The sequence below is a fragment of the Zea mays genome, chromosome 3 (genome assembly GCF_902167145.1).
Source record: "Zea mays cultivar B73 chromosome 3, Zm-B73-REFERENCE-NAM-5.0, whole genome shotgun sequence".
NCBI classification, from domain to species: domain Eukaryota; kingdom Viridiplantae; phylum Streptophyta; class Magnoliopsida; order Poales; family Poaceae; genus Zea; species Zea mays.
Genome location: NC_050098.1, coordinates 57,771,135 through 57,780,844, shown reverse-complemented (window position 1 = coordinate 57,780,844; position 9,710 = coordinate 57,771,135). Strand labels below are relative to the sequence as shown.

Genomic DNA, 9,710 nt, shown 5'->3' with positions numbered 1-9,710 from the left:
CGCCACCGGGGTTCTTAAGACCAGATCAGGTTCATGCAAACCGAGAGCACATATACACCACCGTCCAGCCTCTTGCTACGGAGGGTACACGCTACTCCCGCCACCGCTCCACGCCCATTTCGTGTTACCTTATTCTGGCCTTAGTCTGCCCGAGGCAAGGCTTACCCATGACGAGGCATGTGACCAGTTAAAGGGTCCTCGGTCAGCAAGCCTACATACGCATCCAATCCTTAATCAACTTGGGTAGAACATCACCTGTTCCTAGCCCAAGTACCGATTTAAGTATTTCCACCCTTAGGATTGTTTGTGTTCCTTAGGATGAAAAGAGCATCACAGGGAACTTTGCAGTAAGATCCCACCACGCTCTCAATGAAAATATTCTTGCAGGTAGAAGCCATCTTTCCTCAGGATAACCCCTGAGCAAGGCCTTAACGCAAAAGACAACCTCTATCCACAAGATCTGAGCAGGGCTAAGCATTTTTGTAAATCATATTTTGATACTCCACCAGAAGTATCTATAAAGGTATGGATTTCAAGGAAGGCAATGCATCAAAGGGTTTCCAAGCAACTCCTATAAACCTAATGCACATTTCACTAGACTTAAAGTGTGCAAAAATTATTTAAAAACACAAGGAAGGGGTTGCATGCACCGGGGCTTGCCTGGGTAACACTAGGTTAGTGTTGTTAGACGATGTCCACTTGACGATCCTCTTCAGGTTTGTCCATTAGCATCATCCTGTGGATTGGCCCATGCTTGGGGTCGACTTGGGTCGTTCTCCGCATCACGCGATTAATTAACGTACCTGAATGAAATGCATTATGCACATGAATGCATATAAACGAGAATATTACAAACCTAAATAGTGCTACGCGATAGCGAATTTAACACCTAGCGATGAGGCGTTGTACAATTTTGTACGCAAATACTAGTTATTAATATACGACTACGCGCAATAATTACGCTTCTCGAACCTAACGCAAACATCACGAACAACAAATTATACACATAAAATACAATTAGCCTAATCACAACTTATCAGTTAATTAATTAAATTCTGAATTAATCCCTTTCTTTATAAATTATACTACATCTTTATAAGTGATTAAAATATTTCATCATCACACATGCTTGCCAAAATTCTACTCGGTCCACTAATTCAGTTAATTAATCGGAATAGTGAAATAACTTGCTAAAACTGAATCTGGCTCGATAATCGCAAGAACTGCGAAGTTAACGAGAGTTTCGTGACTCACGCAATTATCGAACACCTAATGAGCATCACACTAGCACAATAATTTATTCAGCGATCGAACTATTCTGAATAATTCATCAGCTTACCGTTTCCACAGCTGACACGAATCCACGAGATCGGTAGCGATTTTCAGATCCAGGCAATTTGTCGAGCGCTTGGGGAATATCACGCTGCTAGCTTTGTCTTCACTCGATTCTTGGGATTTCTTGCTGACGCGCGGAACGACGACAAGATCGTGTCCGAGTGAATTTTATGGCGCGGACTGGGGAAGGACTTGGCGAGTAGCGACGCGAGAGCAAAGCGAGGTTGCAGCTGGGCGGGCTCGGACACAAGCACACGCAGCGTTTCACCATGTCCAACGCGTGCGTCACGGACTCAACGTCGACTGCAAGCAGTTTCGCGCGCACGACAACGCGACGAAGGGGAACTGAATAGAGAACTTCGCGTCAGCACGCATAGGAACAATGGAACGCTACGCGCGCGACGCAAAGCGAGCAGGACGCGAACTGGACAGGGTCAAGCCAGGGGCATCGACGAACGCGAAGGGGCTCAAGCGAAATCGACGGCGCGACTATCCTGGCCGAGCAGGGAACTACGCGCGACCACGGCAAACTAGTCGGCCAGCACGAAGAGACGACGGCGAGCGACGGCAGCCGGAAGGAGCTTCGACTATGGGTGGAGCAAGAAGCCGGGCGCAGCAATGGACACCAGCTGAGATGCGCGCGGTAAGGGTCAAGCTCGGCAGGGCACCGGACTTGGGAACAGGAAAGGGGCCGAGCGCAGGATGGAACGCGCGCACAGGGAAGAAGATTTGGGCACGCAAGGGAGCACTGCTGGGCACGGCGAGCAACATAGCAGCACACCGGCGAGCAGAGCAGGGAGGCGGGCGCTGGGAGCATGAGGCCGAGCGCCATAGGGATGACGCCGAGAAGGGAGATGAAGGAGCTCCGGCCATGGAGCAGCGGCGCACGGCGAGGGAGATCCACGAGCTGGGCACCAGGAGAAACTCGGCAGGGAGCGCCGCTGCGCGCAGGAAGCAATCACGCAGGGGGGCGAGCAGAGCACGGCGCGTGCACAGGATGGCGCGCGCGGGGAGGAGACCGAGCAGAGAGAGCAGGAGGGCGCGCGGCACACAGAGAGGAACAACTAAGGAAGCTCGGCTGCGCGGCATGGCGAGGGAGGAGCGCTGGCGAGGAGATGTGCTCGGCGCGGCGGCCATGGAGGAGAGCAGGGGGATGGGCGCGCCGTCATGGGAGAGCGCCCGAGAGCTGCGCGGTCCGAGCACCATGGGACGAGCGGAGTTCGGGGAGGAGCTCGACGGTGGTGCGTGCGCAGGGAGTTGGGCGCGGGCTGGCTGGGGTTGGGGCTCGGCAGGGAAGGAAGAAGCCGCGACGGGCAGTGAACCTTGGCCGGGCGCAGAAGGATGCGCCATGGGAGCACCACGCGTATACCAAGAAGAAACAGGGGACGCGCCATAGCTGAGAGATGAGCTCGGCTGGGAGCTACGCGCGGTCGGGAGGAGGAAGAAGCAGAGCGCGCGCCGGAGGAGCAGAGGAGATGGACGCGCGCGCACAGAAGCTGGAGCAGAAGCACCACGCAAAGGAGAAGCTTGGCTGGAGATCGAAGAAGAGGCTCCACGCGTATAAAAAGGAAAGCAAGGGCGGCAGAAAAATCCTAGGCCGGGGCGGCTGGGCGGCGTAGGGGATAGGAACGGTAGTTTTTTTATTTTCTTTTCTTTTTCTTTTTTATAGAATCCCAGATATTTTTGAATTGTGAATTTTAGCGACGATTAAAGCGTCGACGCGTAAATACGGCAAACGGCTACACACTCTATTTTCCGAATCACGAAACGGAAAATCAGAGGAATAACAGCGTAGACGGTTCTGTCCGAATTTCGTTGGGTAATTTTTGTGACGGTTCCGGTCACGATATAAACGGACCAATTTGCAACGAGTTTGGCTTCGGTATTTTAATCTACTCTGCGTGATTGACCGAAACCAAAGCCGCAATGTATACGCGATTTCGTCGCCAAAACAGCGTGCCGAAGAATAAATTGAATTATATCCTCGCACACGGTTTCACTCAGACGACGCACGATTCGGATTATTTTGCACCGAGTATTTTAGTCGTCGAGTTCAAATTAATCTGTCCGGTATAAAAAGGCGTAGAAAGAGGTCGAGCTTATGAATTTGGATTCGCGCGGCGATGAATTTTAATTAATCATCGGACGCACCGATTTTCGGACCGACGATGTTCCGAACATCTCGAGAATTTAGGAAGAGCCCGGATAAATAGAAGTAAAAATGATGTCGCTCTCGCGACAAATGGAACAGATGCGATATTAAAATCGCAATAGGCGAAAAAAATTAGACCTTAGTGTCTGTCTTATTCACTGATATCATGTGCTTAAATCCGTACTCGTTGTCGAGCGGAATATAAACACCTGGGGTGTTACACCATTACTCAGCACACTTTGTTTCTTTTTGCTCCTTTGTATTTGATACCTAACTTGAATATTTATTGGTTTGTGTTGAACTTTTATGCACCTGTAGAACATATATTTAGAGCAAACTAGTTAGTCTATATATTTGTGTTGGTCATTCAACCACCAAAATTCATAGTGGGAAAATTTTAACCCTATTTCCCTTTCAGAGAGCATGGTGTGGACGTGGTTAGAGATGTTGGGGCTAGGAGAGAGCAGAGATTGCGTCGATTTGGGCGTAGGAAGCGGACGCGGTTGGAGAGGCTGGGGCGAGGAGACTCCATGGATTGCGGAACTGGGCAGAGGACTCGCGGAGACGGGGGATTGCGTCGATCTAGTGAATTGATCTGGGCGGAGGACTCGTGTGGGGGCGAGGAGAGCCGGTGGGGGCACGCTTCACCACAGATGGTATGGACGCCCACTCTAGGAACATATAGAGTAGTAGAGATATATAGATATATAGATAGATAGATATAGATTCCTGCGTTTTAAAGAGCACACCGTGCCATAACAAATGGGCCTTAGACTATCTGCACGGTGCTTTGGTATACTTGCGCTAAACACATGAGAAACCAAATGCTGCAACGCTATACGCTATAGCGTACTGTATAGCTCCGGAGCAACATGATTTCGTCAAATCTAGCGCAAGTTGTTTCATTTCGCTACTTGTGTTGATGATTCCAAAAACATATATTATATAGAGGAAAGAATATAGTAGTTGAATTATAATGAATAGAATATGTAGTAGTTGATATAGAGAATATATCTCTACTACTCTATAATCCTGTAGTGTAGGCGTTCACAGTGCACCATGTTCTGCTTCCGCGTCCGATTCCCCCGACCTCGCCTCACCCGCAATCTCCGCTGCCGCGCCCACGCCCGCGACATCCACCACCCCGACCTCGCCCCCCACCCGCGGAAATTTCGCCCGCGAGATCCCTCTGCCCATCGATGGAAGGCGCCATTAACGACGTGCGAAACTCGCTACCGCCCCCACGACGCCATACCATGCCCTCGCCCCCACCCTCCGCACAGATCTACGAAGAGGCCGCCACCCCGCCCCCGTTCTTGCCCCTCGTCGGCGTCGACCTCACCGCGGCACGGGCTGCACTCCTCCGCCCCGCTCGCGGCCGCGGTGCTGGGCCACCTCCGGGCCTCTGGGGTGGCCGTGCTCCCGGGCCTGACGGAGTTGGAGCTGGCGGGCGCCGAGGCCGAGATGGGGTTTGCGTTCCCGCTCGACCTCCGCGCCGTCCTCGCCACGGGCCTGCCGTTGGGGCCCAAGTTCCCAGACACGCGGTCGCGCGTGGGGCTACGGTCCGCATTCGACCTGCCCATCGCGGCGGCGGCGCTGCAGATCACGCGGGGCACGCTGTGGCTGCGCTGCTGGGGCGCACGCCCCGCCGACCTTGACTGCGTGTTGCGGCCCGCGCGCTCCGCCATCTGCCGCGCAGGAGAAGCATCGATCCCGCGCAGGAGAAGATCCGGTCCCTGCCGCTCAAGGCTATCCACGCGTCTCATCCACGCGCTATGGAAGAAGCGCGCCAGGAGTCGCGTCACTGACTTCCGGTTCCCGCGGCCATCTCCATCGACGCGGCCGCGGTGCTGGCAACCTCCGGGCCTCCAGGGTGGCCGTGCTCCCGGGCCTGACGGAGCTGGAGCTGGCGCTTAGGGAAGGCTCCTCCATCTGCAGCTGCAAGCTCCCTGTGATAGCTAGAGGATGAGGGAGGTGGTGGCTGCTGGCGGAAGGCTCCTCCAATGGCAGATGGGTGGCATTGCAGTCCATGTCCTCAGCGGCAGAGTGGACTTGCGAGGTACATGCCAAGGTGGAGGAGCACCCGACCTCCGATGCTAAGTGTTGCCTGTGGGGGCGGGGTTGTAGCAGGCCTTATCGGTGCAACAACAGCCGCAGCAGCTAATGCTGTACACGGTGCATAGGTGTGCCACTAGCTACAAGACCAAGTGGGATGAGCTGCACCCGGTTTCCTAGGTGCTGCTACTTGAAATCGAGTGGTTTCCTAGGTGCTGCTACTTGAAATCGAGTATGACTCCCTCTGCATTCTTGCATGATGTTCTACTTCTACCTCTTGATTATTTGTTTCTCTTTGGCAAATAGGAGACACACTGTGTTGTTGCAATCAAAATTGTGGGCTTCTTGGGGCACATTTTGCTCTTGATTTCATTAGTACGATGGTGAATGGAGGGCACATTGTGATTTTTTAGATCAGAATTGTGGTTCCTTGGGCTGCCTTAATGTGTTGATTTCTTTTCTTTATACGATGATAGATATAGAATTGTCTAATTGCAGGTACAAGGTGCTAAAGCCATCATGTTTACCAGTTTGCTACATGTTCTCTCAATTTGGTAGTAATTGTCAGTTTGGAACATGTAATCTGAGTGTTAGTCAGTTTGCTACATGTTTCTGAATTTGTGTCAATCTGAGTTTGGACCATGTTATCAACTTTTGTCAATCTGCCACCTGTAAGTGGCGCTGCTATCTGTTTCTGAATTATTTAAGTTTTGTTCATGCATGTGGCATTGGTATCTGTTTCTGAATTATTTTGATTTGGTTCATTTAAGTGGACCATGTAATCTTGTCTCTATTCTTTTGAATTCAGTAAGTTAGCTGAGGGGAATTGCAGCACATGAAATAATGCAGGAAAGATAGATGCAAACGTATCAGGCCCATTTAATCTCTACTGGCCCACGTAGGCAAATTCAAATATTTAAGGGTTAAGTTTTCAGCAGTCTGTTGTGGGTTTAAAAAATTTTAGGGAAACTTTTTTTACAGCAGCCCCCAATATAAAGTTTTTGGAAACAATTTTTAAGCAGTCTGTTGGAGTTGCTCTTAAGCGTGGTGATGTCGAGCGTGTCCAGGTTAGATTTCTTGAATTCAAAATTGTCTGAGAAGTTTTTTGAAATATTCACTTAATTGTTTTGCCTGGAAACCACCTTGCATTTGATGGTACATGGTTGCACGATCACCAAACAAATTATACAATTCTCTTAATCCTGATCCTCAGTGTATGTTCCTTGATTTCTAGGTGTCCAATATCGAAACTGAACGATCTCGAATGTTGACACCCTGTCGTTTCCTACCATTTCAGGTGGTGTGCAAACCTGGTAGTCTGAAGACATACAAAAAGTTCGAGGCGGAAATATATGTCCTCACAAAGGATGAAGGTGGCTGGCACACTGCCTTTGTCACAAATTACAGCCCCCAATTCTACTTCAGGACAACTGATGTCACTGGAAGAGTTGAGTTGCTTGGGGAGATGAAGATGGTTTTGCCCGGTGATAATGTAACTACGAATTTTGAGTTGATATCACTTGTTCCTCTTGAACCTGGTAACGACTGCATTCTCAATTTCTTTCGACAGTATAGAACTATAGATCAGGTCTTCTGACAACATGTTGTGCTTCGTGATGCCATTGCACGCTCCAAGCTACTTTTTTTCATTGAATACTAAAGAAATTCATATTGGATAGTCAACTCATGCCTTTGATGCAGGGCAAAGATTTGTGCTTAGGGAAGGAGGAAGACCGGTCGGTGTTGGAGTCGTCTCCAAAGTTCTTAGCTGATCAGTTTCCACTTTCTTCTCCGTAGCAATTCAGTGAACAAACGAGTGTTGATATGTCCGACCTGGTTAGAAACGAGCGCAAAGCATCGGGTTTTTTTTTGCATTTTTCTTGGGATGCCTGAGCAAAGGCAGAGCTGGCTTGGCCAGTGGCCACCATTTTATTGTTGAGGTGTGGTGCTGTGTAACACCACGATTAGTTTGGTGCTTTTCTTTTGTAGTTTTTACATTTTATATATAGGTTTAATTTAGATCATTAGGTCTTCATATAATCTAATGGTGAATATTTTTCTCCTTTTCTCGATTAATCTTGAGATTTCAGTACCCTCTCCGCGCACGTGGATGCTTCTTTTGACTATGTTGTATTAATATAAATATATACATTCCTCGTTTGCCATTAATGACTTCATCCTGTGCATTCTCTCGATGATAAACGCAGGTTTCTGAAAGCCAGGAAGTTCGATTCCAACAAGACAATGCAAATGTGGTCAGAGATGTTGAAAGCCAGGAAGTTTGACTATTTTTTGGGTAAGAAAATATGCCTGAACATTGTTTAATAATGAGATGGGTCCAAACAATTGTACCAGTGTGCCGGAAACCCTGAATGCCAATAGTGCCTTCTGTTCCTTCTGTTTTGGAATAGCGAATATTGAGTATGATACATAAAATTTGTTATCTTAATGCCAGGAACATATTTGATCACGCCATATGTACATTTCCATTAAGGAAGTGTAATTTATTTGAATCGAGAAAGAGGGCACATGTAATAAAATTCAATATTACTATTTTACATCATTTACTCCTGTGACCTACTATGTTAGTTATAATTATGATAATATGCTTTATTTTTCAGCATTGACCTGATTCTCCAAGGGAAGAAGCAATTTGACATGGATCCTCCCGCCGGCCCCTTTCGGTACTAAAGTGAGGTGCCCTGTAATTTAGCTCTGACTCTAGGGATCATACCAAGTATTTGGTCAGGTGAAGAGAAATTTGCACAAGTGTTACTAATATTAATATCATAAACTACAAAGTATTTGATATGTGCATGCTTAAACTGCATTGTCTCAGTCTTGTTCTAGATACACCAGCAGTCAACCATATACATGGAATCTGTAGTATAGCTATTTGTCACTACCTTGTCACTTGGGAGCATTGAATTAAATACCAGTGTTTTATATATCAGGTTCTGTTCTTCAACCTTGGGCATGCCCACCCATCCATACTGAGTACTGACACCGCTTGCATTTGGTCTAGATATGTGTGGAAGTTCTTGATCCCTCACCCCCTTCTATTTTTATTTTTTTCTTTCCAGACTTTCTATGCTACAAGATCTGAACAATATAAAGTACCACCTTAAGAAAACAAGTATATTATTTTGATTTTGCATACCAGATTTTTTGTGCTGCAAGATTGTACATTTGTTAATTCTGAATGTGTTGCCTGCAGGAGGACCCGACTATGATTGAATCCTACAATAACAAGAGAACATCTGGCTGATCTGGTGGTGAAGGAGTTACATCTACGCTAACCATGGTATGTAATAATTGTGCTTATTTTTCCATCGCGCTTTATTGCGGAGGATGAACACGATGTTGCTTGCAGGAGGAACCGACTATGATTGAATCCTACAATAACAAGAGAACAGTTGGCTGATCTGGTGGCGAAGGAGTTACATCTACGCTAACCATGGTATGTAATAATTGTGCTTATTTTTTCATCGCGATTTATTGTGGAGGATGAACACGATGTTGTCTGGTTTTGGTTGCAAAAGGATTAACCGCATGAGTGCCCAATTTACTCACAATACTTTGTGGTAACAGAAACCATTGCCTTGACTGATTGTTATAAAAGATGTTTAGCTGTTGTTGATTAGCACTTGACTAAAATATTATTTTGTTGATTTTGGGCAGCTCAAGGTCATTGGTGATGGTGGTTATCCAAACGACCACTATGACAAGGATGATCATCAATGAGGCCTTGTGTCGATAATTATAATAACAACTTTGTGAAACATGGTTTTGCCCCATCTTTGCAGCATCATATTGTCCTATAGTATTGTAATTGATAAGTGTTTGAGCATGAAGCAGGTTAGGTGGTGTTCTACACCTACGAATTACGCAATCACATATAGATTGTTTCTATGGGTTTTTAGCCATGTACTGTAGTGAATCTTTATTACTGGCATACAACATCTCACAACAGTTCTAATAATGAGCAATAAACTGATATGTATTTACTGGTTTGGTGGTAAGCTTGAAGTTTGCCGAGTAATATGAGTTTAGGCTCAAAAAGCTACCAGAACCTACATGTTATTGTCTGTGTTACTTCATTTGTGACTAGATGAGTGCCTTTGCGTTGCAAGAAGAACATTTATCATGAAGAACATTTATCATGATA

The 9,710-nt window shown here is 47.3% G+C and overlaps 1 long non-coding RNA gene and 1 pseudogene across 1 annotated transcript; one reads left to right on the top strand and one right to left on the bottom strand.

The window, feature by feature from the left end:
- Positions 1–4,719: 4,719 nt before the first annotated feature.
- LOC109945302 (uncharacterized) lies at positions 4,720–5,091 on the bottom strand (annotated as a pseudogene).
- Positions 5,092–5,785: 694 nt separating this feature from the next.
- On the top strand, positions 5,786–9,556 carry LOC103650121 (uncharacterized). The gene is made up of 4 exons (XR_563923.3): positions 5,786–7,838; positions 8,164–8,846; positions 8,916–9,002; positions 9,224–9,556. It is a non-coding gene; the product is annotated as an uncharacterized lncRNA (long non-coding RNA).
- The last annotated feature ends 154 nt before the right edge of the window (positions 9,557–9,710 follow it).